At 36.9% G+C, this 21588-nt stretch overlaps 2 long non-coding RNA genes across 2 annotated transcripts in view; one reads left to right on the top strand and one right to left on the bottom strand.

The window, feature by feature from the left end:
• The window catches only part of LOC143673312 (uncharacterized), a 127664-nt gene extending 108176 nt beyond the window's left edge, over nucleotides 1-19488 (bottom strand). The window contains exons 1-2 of the long non-coding RNA XR_013170318.1: nucleotides 19159-19488; nucleotides 18382-18441 (exon numbers count right to left, since the gene is read on the bottom strand). This is a non-coding gene — a long non-coding RNA (uncharacterized LOC143673312). The remainder of the gene's footprint in view (nucleotides 1-18381; nucleotides 18442-19158) is intronic.
• A 47-nt stretch (nucleotides 19489-19535) lies between these two features.
• Nucleotides 19536-21588, top strand: part of LOC143673310 (uncharacterized) — a 32870-nt gene continuing 30817 nt past the window's right edge. Inside the window, exon 1 of the long non-coding RNA XR_013170316.1 lies at nucleotides 19536-19648. This is a non-coding gene — a long non-coding RNA (uncharacterized LOC143673310). The remainder of the gene's footprint in view (nucleotides 19649-21588) is intronic.

A 21588-nucleotide genomic window follows, 5' to 3' on the forward strand; every position in this document is an offset into this window, starting at 1 on the left:
AACTCTTGGATTTCACGCCCTTGTGTGATCCTCTCTTCTTAAGTGTGGATTGATCCTAGTCATTTCCTTCTAATAAATATAATATGGATAAGAGTTTTGGGATGTCAATTCTGTGATTAAAGTATGAAAGACTGACTGCTACTTCACACCTTTAACTCTCTGAATGTTCTTGAGTGTTTTCTATAATGAGGCAAGTTGGGAAAGTCTACATGGCAAAGAATGGGAGGTGGTTCTCACTCAACCACCAGTGAGGATCCAAGCCCCTCATTAAACAGACTATAAGAAGCCAAATCCTTCCATCGACCATGTGAGGTAGCTTGGAATTGAAACTTTCATCAATCAAGCCTTCAAATGAAAGTAAAGAATAAAACATACTTGAACAAATATTGTAAGCTGAGTTGACACATTGATTAGAGCTTTGCAAAACTCTCAAGGAGGTTACAGCCTGGTGAGACCAGCTAAGTGGTGTCAAGTTTGCTGACCTAAAGAAACTATGAGAAAATAAAAGTGCATTGCTTTAAGTCACTACATTTTGGAGTAATTAGTTATGCAGACATAAATAGCCAATACAGACATCTATAAAATCTTCCAAGTATTTGAAAACCAAGCAATGAATATGTAAAGAGCCCATTAATCACAAAAGATATCATAAGATATATAAGCAAATCTTTAGAACAAAACACTAACCATAAAATATCAAAATGTGTGGCCTGCAACTAGAGCAATGCTTACAGAGAAATTTATAATGTGCTTATAGTAAAAAATAAATGTTTGAATGCAATTATTTAAATATTACCATAAATTAGAATAAGAGAAATTTAATGTCAAAATGAAAAGCAGAAAGTTTACTTTAAAAATTCAAGAGCAAAGATCAATAAAATAAAAACATGAAAAAGAGAAAATACAAAAGCTATTAAGTTTTTTATCTAACAACAAAATTTACAAATCTCAATCAAATATGATGGAGAGAAGAATCCAAATGCCCTATATCAAGAATATTAGAGTAGATGAATATCACTACATATCCTTCAGACATTAAAAGCATGTTCTTTTGGAGATGTGAAAGATTATATTTTCCCAAAATTGGATGCAGCAGTATCTCCCATTGCATGTGTTGTTCTGTAATATTACTATGTTGGTTTGAAAGGATGTATGCCCCCTGGAAAAGTCATGTTTTAATCTAAATCCCATTTCTAAAGGAAGAATAATCCCTATTCAATACTGTATGCTTGAAAGTATAATCAGATCATCTCCCTGCACGATGTAATTTAGTCAAGAGTGGTTGTTAAGCTGGATTAGGTGATGACATGTCTCCACCATTTTGGGTGGGTCTTGATTACCTTACTGGAATCTTATAAAAGAGTAAACATTTTGGAGAAAGGAGGGAATTCTGAGAGAAACAAAGAACAACAGAGCCATGAGAAAGCCACAACAGAGAACATCGCAGAACCGTGAAGCAGAGAGTCCATCAGTCAGTGACTTTGGGAGATGGAGAAGGAAAGCACCTCCCAGGGAGCTTCATGAAACAGGAAGCCAGGAGAGAAGTAGCAGATGATGCCTTGCTTGCCATGTGCCCTTCCAGATAAGAGAGAATCCTCTTTCCACTTGAGAAACCCTGAATATCATTGGCCTTCTTGAACCAAGTTATCTTCCTCTGTATACCTTTGATTGGACATTTCTATAGACTTGTTTTAACTGGACATTTTCTTGGCCTTAGAACTGTAAACTAGCAAGTCATTAAATTCCTCTTGTGAAAAGCCATTCCATTTCTGGTATATTGCATTCCAGCAGCTGGCAAACTAGAACAATTACTTTGCCAAACCCCATGAACTGTTCTATTTCTCCACTCCCTGAAATATGGCCAGACTCTATAACTGCTTTGACCAACAGAAGATTGTGAAACTATCACTGTGTCAGTTCTGAACACAGCCTTTAACTGGCCTTATAGGTGCTATATGCTACCACTGGGAGACTTGGGCATCACAGTAAAAGTCTGATTATCATACTGATGAGCTTAATTCACTGAAGAGTGAATGAAGCTGGCTTGGATGCTTCAGACCAGACCAGACCAGCTGTTAGCTGAAAAGCAGAGTGACTTTAGTCCATGCCGCATGAAGCAGAAGAAACATTTAGCCAATCCCTGACTGAATTTCTGTTCCACAAAATCTGGAGATAAAATAAAATTGTTGTGGTAAATTCATAAAAATGTCAAGTCATATGTCATAAAGCAAAAGATATCAAGAACAATAATTGGAACTTGGAAATAATGTGTTTCTAGAACAAAAATCTAAAGCATGTGGCATTGACTTTGGTTCCAGGAGCTCAGTGCAAACTGAAAGGACTTTGCCTTATTTCCCCAGGTTGCTAAGATGTATATCACACAATGTGTTAGTTTAAATAGTGGAAGTTTACTAAGTCACAGCATGGAAGCTAGAATAAGTCCAAAAACAAGGCATGAGCACAGTGGTGCTTTCTCCCTGAAGACTTTGTTTTGGATCTGGCTGCCAGTTATCTTTATTTCCTTGGCTTTACTGTCACAAGGCAATGTTTCTTCCTTTCTCTTCTAGGGTGTCTTGACTTCCAGCTTCTACTGCATCACATGGCTTTCTCTTTATAAAACCCCAGTAACTAGGATTATGGCCCAACATCATTCAGTTTGGTCAGAACAAAACTAAAAATAGCATCTTCAAAACTAAAGATAACATCTTCAAAACGTCCTATTTCCAAAGGTTCCCATCCATAGGAATGGATTAAGATTAAGAAAACGTTTTATTTTTCTGGGTTATATAATTCAACCTACCAGAGCTTTCCCTCTAGATCCCCAAAATACTCATTCCTCCCATTTGCAAAATAATCACAACATCACAAAACCTTTAACCATTTCAATAACAATGCTGTGTGAGTTCTCATCAAAATTAATTATGGGTGTGGCTTATCCTGGACAAAAAATAATGGTAGAATAATCATAGAATACATGTCCTCATTCCAGAAGGAAGACTTGGAAGAAAAACAGAGGTCAGAAATCACAAGCAATTTCAAAACCCAACAAGACAAGCTCCATGAAGTCTCAAGTCCTGAGAATTATTTGTGGATCCATGCTTTGTCTTTCAGGCCTGCAGAAGCAGTAGTCCCACTCTTTCTAAATAATTGTGCAGCAGCTGGGCTTTCCAAGAATTCTTGGGTATAGGACCCACCTTCTATGAACATCAGAATAGAAACAAGATTCTCTGTGAATGCTGGGGCACAAGCACCAACACTTCTTAGCCTAGAGGTGGTGACACTTTCCCTGAATATTAGAGTATAAGGCCTGCCCTCTTCCAGCTTCAGGGAAGTTGGCCTGGCCTCTCTAAGTGCATCTTCTTTCTCCACAAGCTTGGTTGTGTTGTCAATCTTGGCATGAGGTAATCCCTTTGTTCCAGAATTCTGCATCTATGATTTTTCCCTTGAAGTCCTATTTCCTCCAATTCATCCATTATCTGTCACTTATAGTCCAGGATCTGTATGAACAGTTCATCTGTTCATACAAATTTTGCACAGCTCTTGAAAGATTTGTATGCAACTCAAAGGGTATCTTTCTGAAGATCTTTACTGAATAAATTATTGTGATGGTTTGACAAAAAGGTCCTGTCCACAACAGGTCTGCACCCACAGGAATGGATTAAAAGAACGTGGCCTTTTCTGGAGTGCATAAGAGCTTCAAATCAGCATAATAACTATAATGATATGTTGGCGGCAGAGAAGTAAAACTCCCTAAAATTTAAGGAACATAAGACATGGATCAAAGGTTGAATCATATGTATATATAAAAACCTTGACAAATTAAAAGGATAAATTTCAAATTATTACTGAAAATAATTAATAGGTAGTAAATTGTTAGCAGAATATTTGATCTAATTTGGAAAATAAACTTAGACATTTCCTCAACACAAACAAAAATAAATTCTAAATGGGTTGAAAAATATTTTTTGAAAAGTTATGAAGGAAAAGAAAAGGATAAAATGTATAAAATCACTAGGGAAAAGGAACTTTCCAAGCATGGTATGATAGAAGAAAAAATAGCAAAATAATATTAAAATATAACTTCTATGTAAAAAATATAATTATAAAATATATAATAAGACAAATAGCAAAGAACAGTGGTATATACCTTTAATATAAATGTAATTCATCAAAATTTGTCAGTAAAAATTCTGACTCAAACAGAACAAGAAAGGACACAAGTAATTGAGAAAATGTTTATGCAGTGGATTTTATATCCCAGAAATTTTATAAGGAACAGAAAAACTATTAAGAAATTCTCACAGCCTTCAACGAACTTACAGATGAAAGAACATTAGATATAATTATATAAACCTGAAAATGAACCAAATATTCAAAAATGGAGAACTAAGTTAAGTAAACTTTATAATCACATCTCTTGATATTATTTCATGAATAGTGTTATGTTTAGGCAGAATTTTAGATGATAAAACACAGTCAAAGATGTATCAATGTATAAGGTGGAAGGTGGTCTCACATACATCAAAATGCAGGGTACAAAGAGAGGAACACTACAGTGATGTGGGAACCACATGTGGATAAGTCTTTTTGCCTCCCTTTTTGACTAAGCCTCTTCAGGGAATGCAGACTGACCCTATAGGAGATAAGTAAGAGCACAAAGATGACCACACAAATTGCCCCATTGAGACCAATGATGTAGGTGTCAGTGAAGATGAGTTTTAATAACGGGTACATGTCACAGATGAAGTGGTTGATGACATTAGGACCACAGAAGGGCGGGTCATAAACAAAGAGAAGCTGCACTACAGCATGCACAAAACCACCAACCCAAGCCAGCAGGAGCAGCAGAACATGTCAGTTGGTTCATGACTGTCATATAATGCAGGGGTTTGCAGATGACCACATAGGCCATGATCAGCAGAAGGAAAATCTTAGCATCACCAAATAAGTGTCCTATTAAAATCTGGGTTATACAAGCTTGAATGGAAATGGTTTTCATCTCCCAGAGTAGGTCTGTAATCATATTTGGGGTAACTGTTGCAGAATAAACAGCATTCATGAATAAGAGGTCAAGGAAGAAGTACCTGGGGGCATTCAGGGTTGAGCTGACCACCACAGTCACAACTATGAGTAAGTTGCCCACCATTGTCACAATGCAAATGAACAAGAGCACAACAAACAATATTTTCTGACCCTGGAGGCTCTGAGTGAGCCCAAGAGGACAAACTCACTCACATTTTTCCTTGTTCAAGATGTCCTTCTGTGTATCCTTATTTTAGAGGTCAAGGACAAATTTACCTAAGAATACAATTATGACAATGACTATGAAATTTAAGGATACTTTGTTTATTCATTCAACAAATAGTAGATGATATTTATGTTGCAACACTACATGTGATTATAAGAATACAAAGCAGATGTAAAAAACATGGCCCCCAACCTCAGTGATTTTTATAGAGTAACAGAAACACACATGCACCTGTAATTAGATATATATGTGGAAATGGACAGATTAACAAACAAATGGAGTTACAGCTGGAAGAAAATAAAATTGCACATAAAGCTAACATATACAAGCATAAAGATAATAAAATATTTAATATAAAATTAATGTTTACTTTATATTTCCTGTCAAGTTAATAAAGGAAATGATTTCCTACATCTAATTGTGAATGAATCTTTTAAAGACTTGAAATCTCAAATAAACATGTTAAACAATATTACAATTTTCAAGATTTTAGAAAAACATGGCATATACAAAATCAATAAACAAAAACAGTTTGAGAAAAGATTTACATTTCAAAGGACACATGCAGGGTTAATATTTAAAGTAGTCAAAGTTCTAATCAGGTAGCAAGTAAAATAAAACAAAGCAAAATGAACAAAGGATAGCAATATTTTCTGAATCACAAAGGATCCCTAAGAAGGCTGATTATCAAATAATGACTTATGAGAATTTAAAAAGACTATGACTTTTCAAATAACACCATCAAAGTACTTGGCAAAATGAAAAGCTTGTTCAAATTTCTATGTGTAAATATATTTCCTGGGTTACCTGCATGATGAGGTAGTTATTCAAGAAAAATTTTGGGCTGTGACACCTTCTTCTGTGAAGGAAAATATAACAGTTTCATGTACTGATTACATCTCATTAAACAGAGAGCAAGACACAGGCACCATCACCTGACCTTGAAATGTTTCAATGTGACAAGCAATTTCTGTGCTTGCAGAAATTCTGTGTTATCTCAGTGTTTCAGAAAACAGTTACATTTTAAATTTCAGGGATTTTCAAAGTAAATACCAAAAATTTCACTTCATCTAAAGAAGTCTGAATCTTGAGATCCAAATCCCCATTGTTGGCAAAATTTGTCAAAAAAACAGATGTTAAATCCACACTAAAAGTTAAAAATTTCACAATTGTGCATTATGTAAACAAACATTTTGCAGTTCATATTTTAAAAGTCAAATAGCAAATATTAAATCAACATTTTAATTCTCATTTAATGGCATGACTTCATATACTATATTTGAACTTTGGTTACCCTGAAGAATGGAAAATAATTTCATGTCAATATTTTATAGCACTTTTGTATCTATCATTTCAATTCATAAAAAAGTGATGAAAATAATCATATAAATACCTTCTGTAGTAAGGTCAAAAGACTGTACATTTTGTGTACATTTGAACTAAAGTACATATTATTGAGTAATTAAATTGGTACATCTCCAAAGGTAATTCTTCTCTAATTAACTTCACTGTGACCTTGATCACATTTTTGGGAGTAGACTCTGTAACTCCAGAGATTCCATAAGAACAGTCACTCATGTAGACCAGAATTGCAGTCAATATAATATGGCAAGAAAATCATAAAACAACTGAGGTCAAATCATCAAAAGAGGAGAGTCCAATATGTACAATATTTAAAAACACATTTAAATTTGTAAAAACTGTCTTCTTGAAATCATGACCTTCAAAATAGGCAAATGTATTGAGTAAGTAAGTTCAAACTATGCTTTTAAAGATGACCTCCAAACTCACACTCAGAATGAAGGTTCACTTCAGAACAAGTCACTTGAAACTTGAATCAAATGCAGGTAAAAACAATGATACCCCTTTAGTAATAACAGTCTTGAGTTTGTCACAGAAAGAGTTTCAGACAGATAAATAGGTACATTGCAATACATTAAAAAGCATTGTAACTGAAAAGAAAAGCTGAAACATTAAAGAAATGACAAAATACTCCATAAATTCAAAGACTTTCTCACACTCTAAAGACCTTTCTGAAGGAAAATACCAACTGTTTCTTTCTGAATAAAGTTTCAGTGAACTCCCTGGGGATTGAAGAAAAAAAATTTCCTCACTTGGAAATACACCTCAATAGAAGGAAGACTAGCAGATATTAGAGTTCTGCTTGCCTTCTTGATATTTTTCTTGCCTTCTTTCTTAGTAACAAATTGACTTGTATTTCCAGGGAAGGTAAGAGCCCAAGATTAAAAGAAGTGTATTTCCCAATACCTTTTGAAATTTTGAGTGACCATTAAGATGCAAGTTAAGTATTTGAGTGGGACAAATAGGAAGTGGGATGATACAAGCAGAAGCCAAACTCCTTTTTGCCTTTCCCCTTTATGCTTTCTAGAATTCTGACAAGTTTACGGAAAACCAACAGCCACCTGATGAGCATGAGAAGATCACAGGAATGGAAGCCTTGAGCCTTGTGCTGAACAGAAAGAATTAGTGTTTCCAAATGTTTGGGAACAACTTCATAGAACCTCCATGGTACTTGCATAAGATAGAAAAATAAGACTCTACCCGGTTGAAGTTACATTATTTCAGTTTGTAATTAGCTGTTACTAGCAGCTTGTAATTAGCATTCAGAATACATCCTGAATGATATCGTACATATCCCCATACTCCATAAGATTTGTTGGTTTTAGCAGTGAAATTCAATTGTCTGTAGAAATGCTTAGATGGTCCACCCACTATCCATTATCCCCTGTGTACTAGTAAAATTAATTCATATTTTCACCCAAAGTTCAAATGTGTCTCTCATTTACAGCTCAAAAAGCCTAGCTCAAAATTACAAAAGAAAATTTAGTTAAATTTTATTTAAAATGGTGATGAAAATTGTTTAAATTGACAATTTCTTATTTGTTAGATAATAGTTTAACAAATATTTTTAAATTATTTAAAAAGTTTTCCATTCCCTTCTGTTTAAATTTCACTTTGACATTCCACTTTAAGGAAATTATTAGAAAAAAATGCATTGCAATTTATACTATAATCAAATTTAAATAAAATAATCTCAGCATAAAACCTGATTACAAAACTGAAAAGAATAAATTCATGTAACATTCTCAAAGAAGTTATACTCTGTAGAATAAAGTGCTGGGTAACTGTAATATGAATCTCAAGCACTCTCTTTTACCAATAAAAACCAAAACAGTAGTGGAACTGGGGTGGAGAAGGAAAAGAAGATTTGATATTATTCTATTTATTTAAAAGTGTTCATGGAACATTGAGCAAACCAGACAATATATGCCATTATAAAACAAGTTTTTTGAAGAACTTAAACCATGCAGAATATTTGTTTGATAATGGAACTTAACTAGAAATTGGTAATGAAAATATAACTAAATATTTTCCAATTATATACAAATTAAACACTACATTTCTAAATAACTCATGGGTCAAAGAAGAAATCACACAAAACATTAGAAAATGCCTTTAGTGTAAATATAATAAAAACAAAAATTAAAATACATTGAATTAATTAAAGAAATGCCCAGAGAGAACCTTATACCTTTACACGCAAATTTTGGATAACAAGAAAGACATAAAGAAATGAACTATGCATTGATCTCAGGAAGCTGGAAAAGATGAGCAAAATAAACCCAGAGAATATTGTGGAACAAAAATAAAAATATAAGACAGATATTTAAACAGAAGTCAGAAGGGAAGGGAACAAACTACTGAGACACCCAATAATATGGATAAATTTCAAATGCATTGTGTTAATCAAAAGAAGAAAGTCTCCAAATAACTATGTACTGTATGATTTGACTTATATAACATTCTGGAAAAGGTAAGATTATCAGAACAGCAATAAATCTGTGTTAGCCAGGATCTGGAGGTGAAAGCTGTAACTGACTACAAATTCTTGAATGGCATTTTACCATAACTATGAACATCAATTTTTAAAAACATACAGAATTTGATTTCACAGTTGCACATCTGTAAACTCATACTTGTACATATTTAATTGGTCAGGTATTTATTATAAAATTATTTGTTAAAGAGAAAGATGAGAAACTGCATGAGAGGATTGGATGTATTAATTTTAGAACAGCTTTATGAGGGAGTATAATACACTGTGGTCAGAAAAATCCACACCATTTCTGTGTGTGAGCCCACTGTAAATAGAAACTTTTGAACTCATTATTTTTAGTTAGGGTGTGGCCCAACTCAATGGACCTCAATGAGGTTGTGCCTTAATTTTATTTGTGGAGATTTTAAGAAGATAGAATCCAGTGGAAGCAAGGAGCTGGAAGTCAACAGAAGCCAGAGGAGAAAGGAAAGGACATCATAATGAGTGTCAGTTTGAAACTGTTGTATACTCCAGAAAGGATGTGTCCTTTAATCCTGATAAAATGTTACTGGGTGGTATCTCTTTGACTATGTTGTTTCCATGGAGATGTGAGCCATCCAATTGTGGGTGGGTTCTTTTTGATTAGGTGGGTTTCATGGAGATGTGTCTCCTCTTATTGAAGGTGAATCCTTACTTGAGTCCTTTTAGAAGGAACCAGATTTTTAAAAAGCTTCAGAGCTGACACAGACAGAGATACAGAAAGAAAGCACCCCTGGGGAAGCTGTTTGAAACTAGAAGCCAAAGGACCAAGAAATGCCAGGCATGTGTCTTCCCAGCTAACAGAGATGCTTTGGCTCCATTGGCCTTTCTTGAGTCAAAGCATCTTTTTCTTAGTCTGGACATTTTTATGGCCTTAGAGCTGTAAACTTGTAACTTAATTAATTCCATTTTTAAAAGCCATTCTATTTCTGTTATATTGCATTCTCCTGACTTTAACAAACATATCATTGTAACTTTCAGTGATACCACAAGTATAGCTCTTTCCATGGAAGGACTACAAAGGAGAAACATATCTCTCAGTGTAAAGGTAATTTATTGAAATCGCACTTTGCAAGGAACTGGAGGAATTTTCCCAATACCAGTTTGGAGTGGGTATGTGAGTTAGGGTTTTAATAGATAAAGGAAAAGGGGTAGGAGTCAAAAGCTAAGTAATGTCTCATGATATATTCTTCTCAGGTCAGCGATGACACTGGATCTTTGTGAGGAAGGCATGGACACATTTCTTAATCTTGTGTGTCTCAAGCTTGTTTCAGTTTCAGTGATTAAATTTAGATATTTGTGTGCAAGCTCTTACAGGCTGGGTCATCATGACTCATTTCACATTTTTGTCTTTTGAGGAGATCATGGATTCACTGGGCTATAGTGTGCTCTTTTTAAATAACTTTTTCTTTATTGTGGATTATAATATATATACAAAAAGGCAATAAATTTCCAAGTACATTTTAATAAATAGTTAAATAACAGATTTTAAAGTTTTGTATTGGTTACAGTTCCATTCTTTTTTGTTTTTTCTTCTAGCTGCTCCAAGACACTAGAGACCAGCAGATATATCAATATAATGATTCAGCAGTCATACTCATTTGTTAAATCCTATCTTCTCTGTTATGCTTCTCCTCATCTTTAAATAACATACACACATCAAAGCAATAAATTTCAAAGCGCATTGTTGCAGAGCACACAGTGGCCAAGGTCCCATGAGTTTGACAGAACACCTTATGACAAGGCTAAATATAGCCTGATCTTGTGAGACCTGACTTCTGGGTGGCTCTTATCCTTCCTCCTTTACATAATGTTCTTACAGTTGATTCTTGGCAAAAAAAAAATGAGGGAATAACTTGCACATGCTTCTTCAACATACAGCTTCTTTATTTCCTTATACTGTATGACTTCAGCCTTATGCTAAACACTGTAACTGCAATGAGAGTATATAAGCAACCAAGTATCCTGAATAAACAGCTTTTTCCTCTCAAGAAGCTCACTTCTCTTTGTTTCATATGGCTCCCTGGTGGTTTCTGGAGGACAGAATACCTAGAAGCAACAGTACCTCATGACAAATAGTTGCAGAACAGATTTCAGAGATTGAAATGGGTAGCAATTCCACAGTTTTAGGTTTTTATTTGTAGATGCTCTAAAATACTGGAGGCTAAAATAAATACTAGTTTAGTGATCATCATTCAAACTCATTTGCTAAGCCTGACCTCATGTTGTAAGGGGCTGTCAGCAAAATGGGATAGTAGGATGGAACTAGTTGATGTCCTGGAATGACTGGCCCCTTTGCACTTATCTGATCCAGAGACTCATTTTGATGTTGGAGGTTTTGGAGAGTTACCCTAGTGCATGGAATTTTGTAGAATCTAATCTAATGTCCCAGATATTTTTTAAAATTAGCATTAATGAGTTTGTTTGGGGGCTGGCAAGTTATGGTAAGTAGCAATGTCTAAACTGAAGCAGGCATAAGAGGGACCTATAGTGTAGACTTTTAGCTTTATTTGAACTCTCTTAGCCATTGATTCCTTATTTGTTTTACTTCTTTTCCCCATTTTGGTTAGAATGACATTGTCAATCCCACAGTGCCAGGGACAGGCTCATCCCAGACTGTCACATCCCATGCTGCCAGGGAGACTTTCATCCCTGGATGTCATGTCCCATGTAAGGGAAAGAGCAATGGTTTCACTTGCAGAGTTGGGCTTAGAGAGAGAAAGGCCACATCTGAGCAACAAAAGAGGTCCACCAACAAATGAGTATAAAAATTGGATAAAAAATAAATAATCGGAAAGATAAAAGGTAAAAAAAACAAGTATTGCAAAGTTCCCTTGGGAGAATGGTGAGAAAGGGGGAAACTCAACTTCCCCAAGTGGAGAATTTTTTATATTCTTACAAGCAGTGGGGACAACCAGAGCAATAGGCTGAGCCTCCAATCTTGGGGTTGGTTCATATGAAACTTAAACCCACAAAGGATAAGCTAAGCCTACTTAAAATCAGGCCTAAGAGACCCCCAAGAGAACCTCTTTTGTTGCTCAGATGTGGCCTCTCTCTCAGCCAACACAAGCAAACTCACTGCCCTCCCTCTCTCTACGTGGGCCCTGATTACCAGGGGCGTGGACCGTCATGGCAAGGTGGGACAGAAATCCTAGAATAAGCTGGGACTCAGCACAAGGGATTGAGAAAACCTTCTCGACTAAAAGGTGGAAGAGAGAAATGAAACAAAATAAAGTGTCAATGGCTGAGAGATTCCAGAGTTGAGAAGTTATCCTGGAAGTTATTCTTATGCATTAAATAGATATCACCTTTTTAGTTAAGGTGTAACTGAGAGGCTGGAGGGAAATGCCTGAAAATGTGGAGCTGTGTTCCAGTAGCCATGTTTCTTGAAGATGATTGTATAATGATATTTCTTTCACAATGTGACTGTGTGATTGTGAAAACCTTGTGTCTGATGCTTCGTTTATCTACATTATGGAAAAATGAGTAAAACATATGGATTAAAAATAAATAAATAATAGGGGAACACATGTTAAAATAAATTTAGTAGACATTTATTTAGTAAATGCCAGCGATCAGTGAAAGGAAGAGGTTAGGGGTCTAGTATATGTGAATTTTTTTCTGTTTTCTTTTTATTTCTTTTTCTGAATTGATGCAAATGTTCTAAGAAATGATCATGACGATGAATATACAACTATGTGATGAAAAAAGAATGTTCATGTTGTATGTTGATTGGTTTTATTAATAAAAATTTGAAAATATAAAAAATGAAAAGAGGTCCATCAGAGGTGACTTTTAGGCATAGCTATAGATTGGCTAAGCATCTCCACTACATACATATGTTTCACAAGAACAAGCCTCAAGATCAAGAGCTTGGCCTATTAACTTTGGTGTCCCTAATGTTTGGCACAGTATCCAGAGCTTCCCTGGTGGTAAAGTTTAATACTTCCATAATTTTCCTCTAATCCCTCAAGAGACTTTGACTATACTTTTGGATTACCTGCTAAATATACTCAAGGATATATCCAAGCATTGCATTAAACTATGCAGGGTTAAAGGCTCTCATTCTTATTCTGAGTTTCCTGTGTTTGGATTGATCATTTGAACAATTTTCTTAACCAGACAGGTTAAGTTAAATTATGTGCTAGAGAAAATTTAGGTTCCAGACAAAATAAAACTTTCTCCCTTTGGCCTCAAAGAGTAGGTAAAGTTCTAAAACATATGCAATGTCTTCCTTACCCATGTATTCTGAATTACCATAATCCCAATCTGATCACTTCATTCTTATGTCTAAGTACCAGGTTATACACATGTAAAACAGCCCCTCAAAATCCAGAAATAGCAATTACCACTCCAATCTAAATGTGACTGCTATAAGAGTTTACAATCTAGGCCTCAGCCTTCTTACAAATATTTTCTAAGTAAGATCATGTAATATTTGCTGTTTTGCTTCTGGTTTATTTTTCCTCACCAATGTTCCACAGATTCATTCACTATCATTGCATGTCTCACAATTTCATTCATTTTGTAGCAGCATCAAGTTCAAGCATGTGTTTACACCATCATTCACCAATCTAATTCTCTTCTTTCATTCTTCTGCCTATTGAGATCCAGTTCTCACAAGCCCATTTATTGAAAAAACAATTTTGTCCTAGTTCAGTGAATTTGGGAGCCTTGACAAAGACCAGTTTACTAGAGATTTGGTGGTTTATTTCTGTGTGCTTGATTCAACTCCATTGGCCAATAATTCTATCTTTGTGCCACTACCATCCTGTTTTGACCACTTTATAATATTTTTAAAATATTATAATATTTTAAGTATAAATTAGCTTTATAATATGTTTAAAATCAGGAATTGTTTAACTTTCAGCTTCATTCTTCTTTTTTTAGGATGCTTTCAGTTATTCAGTGTCTCTTTCCCTTCCATACATATTTGGGGCAGAGGGGTGGGATTGTGCCTACATGGGCTGGCTGTGGTTATGGCCTGGATGCACAAGTCACCCCTAGCCCAGAGCTGGGAGTGTGTGGCATCTGTGGGCAAGTGTGCATGTACACATCTGGGGGGCTGGATGCTGATGTGTGCATATACCCAGCATGGGGGGTTGCACATGGAGTTGCATGACTCTATGGCCTGGATGCAGGAGTGGTCCAGATATGAGCATGAGTACCTGCAACCTGGATACACAGGGAACTGCCTACAGGGAGCAGGGAGGAGCCAGGGTGTTTGAAGGGTTGGATGCAGGTATGTGGTCTCAGGAGGGCAGGGCAATTCTACATGGAAGAGGTCAGCCAGGTTGAAAAAGGCTTGTTCACCTGTGTAGGGTGGGGATTTGGGGGGGGGGCACACAGGGAGGGGGTCAGGGCAGGGGTGCTTTGATGGGATTGGGGGAATGTGGGGGGGAATAATGGGTCACAGGGCAGGGACTGCATGCATGAAGGTTATGTTTGAGGAATGCAGCTTGGCTTACTTCCTTCTCTCTGCTATGCTTTCCTGAGGTCTCTGAGCCTCCGTCTGGAAATGGACATGCTTGGCTATTTGCACTAGCTGGTGGGTCCCCATTTCTCTGCATCCCAATTCTGCTTTTACAACCAGGACCTCCCTATTTGGTTTAGAAGACTGCCACAGGTTATTTATATCCTGAAATCACTCTTCCTGTCTTTGTTCTGTGCCTTCTTTAGCTCTCCTGCTTGTTGCAGGGGTAAACATGACCCATTTCAATCTACCATCTTTCTAGAAGTCTACAGTGTTTTCCTGATGCCAGTGTATTATCATAGTTCTGTAAACAGAGAAAGTCTGTTTAAAGTCCTTCTGGGTCAAGTAAAAAGAGTAGATTGCTAAGCTTAGCGAGAGTAACCGTATTTTCCAGCTATCAACAGGGAAAAGCTAAGGAACCCCAAGGATTGCTGGCCAGCTAGAAGATACTGACTCTTGGAGGAAGAAAGTCTTCTAACCTCTCTGAAACTTGAGTCTATTTTTAAACCAATATTTTTATTATATTTGTTATCTCAGCTGGGAAATTAAGATATGTATAATGAAGATAGTTTAGAATGTGTGAGATCAATATGAACTGGTATTGAAAATATATCAAGATACTGAGCAGTAAAGTACAAACTCATGCACACAAAAGCATAAACCATATGAATGTATTGTATGTAAATATTCTTATATTTGCAAAGATAATTTATTGAAGAATCTTAACTTACAAAAACAGTGATTACCTATTGTAAGGAGCACTGAGAGACTCTGGTAAAGGATAGATAGATTTATTTTTGGTTAATACCATATTGTATGTTTTATATTGTGCTATTGTAATAGTATATTTTAAAATGCAATCATAAAATTGGGGTAGTGCAATGGTGGCTCAGTGGTACAATGCTCGCCTGTCATGCTGGAGACCTGGATTTGATTCCTAGTGCCTGGCCATGCAAAAAGAAATGTAATCATAAAATTGAAAGCAAACTGTGAGTGTGAGCTGTTAGTCTCACATAGTAACAATATATCAATGTAAAGTCTGCACCCAGATATTTATGAGATTTATCTGTCACTCCAGGCTTGGAGACATCATATCTCAGGTGTCACAGAAGATGCAAATCCTAATGGAAGTAGTAAATAACTGAGGTAAAAAAAAACTATTGAAGTTCCAGACCTCTGTTACCTATTACCCAAGATGATTATCTGTCTAGCATAGATAAAAGCCAATAGAAAAATCAGCATGAGGAGGTTGATTTGGGAAACTCTCCCTTGCCTTCCTGCCAGCATAAATAAACCTCTTTTCCCTGCTCAGCTTTCTGTGTGTCTGTACATTTAGCTCAGTAAGCAACAAACTCAGATTTGAGGAAAGCCCCAACTACAATTTGGAACTCAACATCGGGCTCAATGTCTGCACAAGGTGCTGCTCGGGGGATTCCTTGACCCCTTGAGGTAAGACATTTGCAAGTCTTAGATTCTTGACCATAGAAGGAACTTTTTCCATTGTGTGGATTAGAAAGTTTCCTGCCCTAGGTATTTAGGACCCCAACAGTCATTGGCTGCAGAGGAAACCAGGTTTGGTAAGTAAGTTTGCAGATCTTGTATTCTTGATTTGGTTTCTTATTCAATGACACATAAACTCCTACCAAAGCAGTAACTGGAAACCACACTTAAAAATTTTGTTTTGGAAAGAGAGAAGCCCCTGGAATTAAAGGATGCTGTTGAATTTGGTGCCCACATTTGGATTTGGTTATTTGGGTGCCCAGTGACATATAAAAGCCATTTGAGATTTGGTTACCTATGTTTGGCTTTGGTTTTTGCTTTGTTAGTTATGAGTTTGAGTTTGTCACCCTTGCTTTCTCTCAAACATTGCCTAGTGAGTGTTAAAAGGAAATAATATGAGTGAGAAATCCAAGGAAAATAATGAGGATAATCCCTTAAATTGCATTCTTAAGTTTTGGGAACAATTTGCATATGAGTCCACGACAAAGAAAAGCATGAAAAGTTTATGTGAAGTAAGTTGGCCCCATTACGAATTAGAGGATGGCCTAGAAGTGGCCAAGCCAGGTATCACTAGAACATAACCTTGCTTTGTTTCTAGATATATTTTGTAAGAGAATGAACAAATGAGATGAAATTCTGTATGTGCAATGCTTTACTGCTGTAGTTCAGAATGAAAAGCTGCAGAGAAAATGTTCCAGGCATGTCATTTTACCCACCTGCCAAGTCTTAGCCTGATTTTGAGAGTTACTGAACTTTTGGCTCAAGGGGAAATAAAGGAAGGCACCAACCTCTCAGTTGGAAAAGAGCTGATGAAGATTCTCATCCCATAGGTTATCGAGGTTTTGGAACTACAGGAGGAGAAATTACTGGCAAAGATTTCTAGGCCCTGGCTTACAGCTTCCAAAGCCCTAAGATCCGTAATTCTTGAACTCTCCTTTCCCTTCCCATCAGAGCCCACACCTCACCACTCCCTCCTTTTTCTTTCCTTCCAGCATCTTGTCAGAAGACTGAAGATAAGAGCTGGATACCTACAAACTCCCCTGAAATGGTCTCCCATTCATATCCAGAGTGACATGCTTTTTAGATTGGGTATCTCTACCTCTGGAAAGCAAATGAAGGACAAATGCCTCTCCAAAAATTGCCAGCTGGAATAGATGGCCAGAGTCAACTGGGAGGATATATGCATGTGCATAGCCCTTTCTCTACATCAGATGTATGCAATTGTCAAAGCTTGATTTCCACTTATCAAGGGGATCCAAGGAAAATGGAAAACTTGTTTAACTTGATTTTTACAACATTTAATAATAATTGGGTTTATATACAAATATCTTTTGGAACTCAACTAAATAAGTTGCCAGAACATAATTTGATCATGATTAAACAGACATAACAATGGGATTAGTAAATAGAGTGTCTTAACAAAATAACCTAAGTAAAGTAAAAGATATTGTCCAAAAGCCAGATGAAAATCAATCAATGTTTTGAAGGCATTTATTCAAAGCTTGTCATAATGTAAGCATAGAAGGCCCCATAATGAGAACAGGCTAAATCAGTCCTTTATTTGTCAGAATGCCCTCAATATTCATTAGAAATTGCAGAAAGTTGAGGGTGAACTTGGGTTGCTGAGCTCAGCATGAGTGGAAATTGTGTTCAATAATTTTGATGCACCTCAAGAAAAGGACAGAAAGAAAGTGATTGAATATAACTCTAAGTTAAGTGCTAATCTTAAGAGCTGTCAAGAGTAAAACTTCTCAGCAGCAAAAGGTGTCTATGAAAAGTAATACCCCTGTGGCCCCAAGGAAACCATTTGACCTCCAGCAGTGTGCATACTACAAGGGGGAGGGGCATTGGAAACAGGAACATCCCAGCTTGATACAAAGGGAGATAAAAGGGACTCCAGCAATCTAGTGCCTAGAGCTGAGGGCAGGACAGTGACCTGAAGTGATGGAACCTGGGGCACTTACTACCAGTCAGGAAATCATCCTGATCACTGACAAAGAACCTTAGGTCTTACTCCAAGTAAACAAGAAATTAGTAAATTATTTGGTAGATATGAGACTTAATTACACTTCAAATGAATCAATCCATCTTATGGGCATGACTGAAGTTGCTAATGATTGATCCTTCCCACAGCTGCAACACTACTAAACTAGAAAAGGTCAACTGATTTACAAATTTCTTTGCAAGTCTCTCTCTGTCACCAGGCAAAATGAATTTACAAGTTCCAACTCCAAACAGGAATCTCAAACTTAACAGACTACATTAAAAGATTCAGGCACTCACCAGTATCCAGCAACAACTTCTTGATGAAGTAGGTCCGTAAAAAAAACTGCTCAAGGTGAGCTAAAGATGGGCAGAAAGTCACAGTAAGATTGCAGCTGGACATAATTCTACCACATCTTATGCAATGTCCGCTTAGGCAAGAGACAGGAAAAACATTTGCCACTAATTGTAAGATTTTTAGAATAAGGACTAATAAAACCAGAAACTCAAGATTACAGATTTTTCAAAGACTTAAGAGCTATAAGTCAAATAGTAGAAGGTATACATACCACAGTACCTAAACCATATACTCTTCACATCAATATTTCTGATGCATATACTTGGTTCATGGTTTAAATTGAAAAGATGCTTTTTTATTGCATCCCACTAAATACTCACAAAAACTCTGCATTCAAATGAGAAGAACCCAAGAGAACTAAAACAGCACTACAGTTGGATTTTGTCATCATGAAGTTTTAAAATGCACCAACTGTTTTTTGGACAAATCTTGTCCAGAAATCTTCAGGGAGTAAAGCTCCACAAGATACATTTTATGGGTTTGACCCTTTGGCAAGTAGCCATGCCAAATAACAAAAAGGAACTCGGAGGATTCTTAGGTTGGCTGACTACTGTTTACTGTGAATACCAAATTTTGAATTAACAGTCAAGACCTTATATCTGGTAGTGTCAGAGAGAAATGAAAAAAAATTCCTTAGAATGAATCCCTTTCAAAGTTTAAAGGCAAATTGATATCAGCTCCAGACTTGGGGCTTCCTGACCCCACAAAGGAATTTTTACCTGTTTGTCCAAGAAAGGCAGGGTATTACTTTAAGTTTGTTTGTGCAGCCTTTTGGAGGAAGTATATGACCACTGACTTAATTGTCAAAACAGCTTGATGAATAGTTCCAAATTGGAGCCTGGGAAACAGACAGTCGTAGCGAGACTTCCCAGGGTCCCATTCCATCCAGAAGCCGACCGACCCACCACCTAATTGAACTCCACCTGGCCAGCAAGGCGATCTATACGCCTCAGAACTGGGGGGTGGGGAGTGAGAAGGCCTGGGCTTGTGGGGTGCCTGCACAATGCGGGGCAACATGCGCCCCTGTCATGGCCGCAGACGCAGGGGCTGCAGACTCTGAATCACAAACGCGGGTCCCAGGGGTCAGAGGGTGGGGCCCGCGCGAGGTGGAGCTGTGCAGGAGACCCCGCCCACCAACCCTCCATGGAGGCAGCAGCAGTGTTGGCGCAGCGGTGCAGGCGGAGGCGCCCCTGTCTCTGGGAATGCCAGGTAGGTTTCAGAGTCCAGACTTTCCAAAGGATCCCGGCCTTCTGACATGGCGAGACCTGATCCCCGTGACCAGCTCCAAGGGCATCTCTCTCCTGCCCCCGAGGGGCCGACCCTGTAGTCCCCATCTTGGGCCTTGGCTGCATTTTCCAGCCAGAGTGTAGGGGATCAGAGCCCTGATTTCACCCAGAGTGCTCAGTTAACTGAAGGAGCTCCTTCGAAGGACTGTGTTGTGTGAATGCCCCGTAGCGTCCAAGGTTTATCTTCTATTTCTTCCTGAATCAGTGTAGCTTCTTTGCGTGTTTCCCAGAATTTTCCCATTTTATCTAAACTGTCTAGTTTATTGGCATATAGTTGTTCATATTATCCTCTTATAATTTCTTTTATTTCCTCAGGGTCTGTGGTTATGCACCCCTTCTCATTTCTGATTATGTTTATTTCAACCTCTCTCTCTTTTTGTTTGTCAGTCTTGCTAGTGACCCACTAACTTTATTTATTTTCTGAAAGAACTAAGTTTTGGATTTATTGATTGTTATATATTCTGGGTGAATTGGCTTTTTAATTATTATACGGTATCATTCTTTGTCTATTATGATGACTACGTTTAATGTCTATTTTGTCCAGCATTACTATAGCTACTACTGCTTTCTTTTGGTTCTTGTCCATGCTTTCACTTTCAGTCTATTTGTATTCTTGTGTCTAAATTGAGTCTCTTTTAAGCAGCATATGGCTGGATTATTATTCTTAAACAATTTTGCTAATCAGATCATTTAATTCATAAGTTTATTCCATTAACATTCAAAGTTGTTACTGAAAATGCATTTCTTGAACCCATCATCTTATCTTTTTTTATTTTGTCAGATCTATATATTCTTTTCCCTCTTTCTCTTTGTTTTCTTTAAATTGCTATTGGTGGTACTCTTCAATTCTTTGCCTTTCTCCAGAATTCCCTTTTCTGTGTTTTTTTTCCAGCTGGAAGAACTCCTTTTAGTATTTCTTGTAGGGCCAGTCTCTTGTTGAAAACTTCTTTCAGGATTTCTTTGTGAAAACTTTAATCTTTCCCTCAGTTTTGAAGGACAATTTGGCTAGGTACAGAATTCTTGGCTGGAGGTCTTTCACTTTCAGGATCTTGAATATATCATATCACTGCCTTCTCACCTCCCTGGTGCTATTTGAATAGTCTAAACTCAGTCTTATGTGGTGTTCTAGTTTGCTACCCACCAGAATGCAATATACCAGAAACAGAATGGCTTTAAAAGGGGATTTTAATAAGATGCTAGTTTACAGTTCTAAGACTGAGATAATGTCCCAATTACAACAAGCCTATAGAAATGTCCATTCAAAGGTATCCAGGGAAAAATATCTTCAAGAAGGCTGACGAAGTTCAGGGTTTCTCTCTCAAGTGAGAAGGCACATGGTGAACACAGTCACAGTTTCTCTCTCAAATGGAAAGGCACACAGTGAGCAAGGTATCATCTGTTAACTTTCTCTCCTGGTTTCCTGTTTTATAAAGCTCCCCAGGATGCATTTTCCCTCTTCATCTCCAAAGGTTGCTGGCTTGTGGGCTCTCTGCTTCTCATGGCTATGTCATTCTTCTCTGCTCTCTCTGAATTTCTTCCATTCTCCAAAATGTTTCCTCTTTTATAGGACTCCAGAAATTTATCAAGACCCACCCAAATTGGTGGAGACATGTCATCACTAATCCAGTTTAGCAACCACTCTTGTTTAAATCACATTTCCAGGGAGATGATCTGATTATAGTTTCAAACATACAGTATTGAATAGGGATTATTCTGCCTGTATGAAGTGGGATTAAGATTAAAACATGGCTTTTCTATGGGACATACATCCTTTCAAACCAGCATATGTGGTTTCCTTTGCATGTAGTAGATTGTTTTTCTCTTGCTGTTTTCAGAATTTTATGATTATCTTCAAAATTTGAC

The sequence above is a fragment of the Tamandua tetradactyla genome, unplaced genomic scaffold, assembly GCF_023851605.1.
Source record: "Tamandua tetradactyla isolate mTamTet1 unplaced genomic scaffold, mTamTet1.pri scaffold_96_ctg1, whole genome shotgun sequence".
In the NCBI taxonomy this organism is placed as follows: Eukaryota; Metazoa; Chordata; class Mammalia; order Pilosa; family Myrmecophagidae; genus Tamandua; species Tamandua tetradactyla.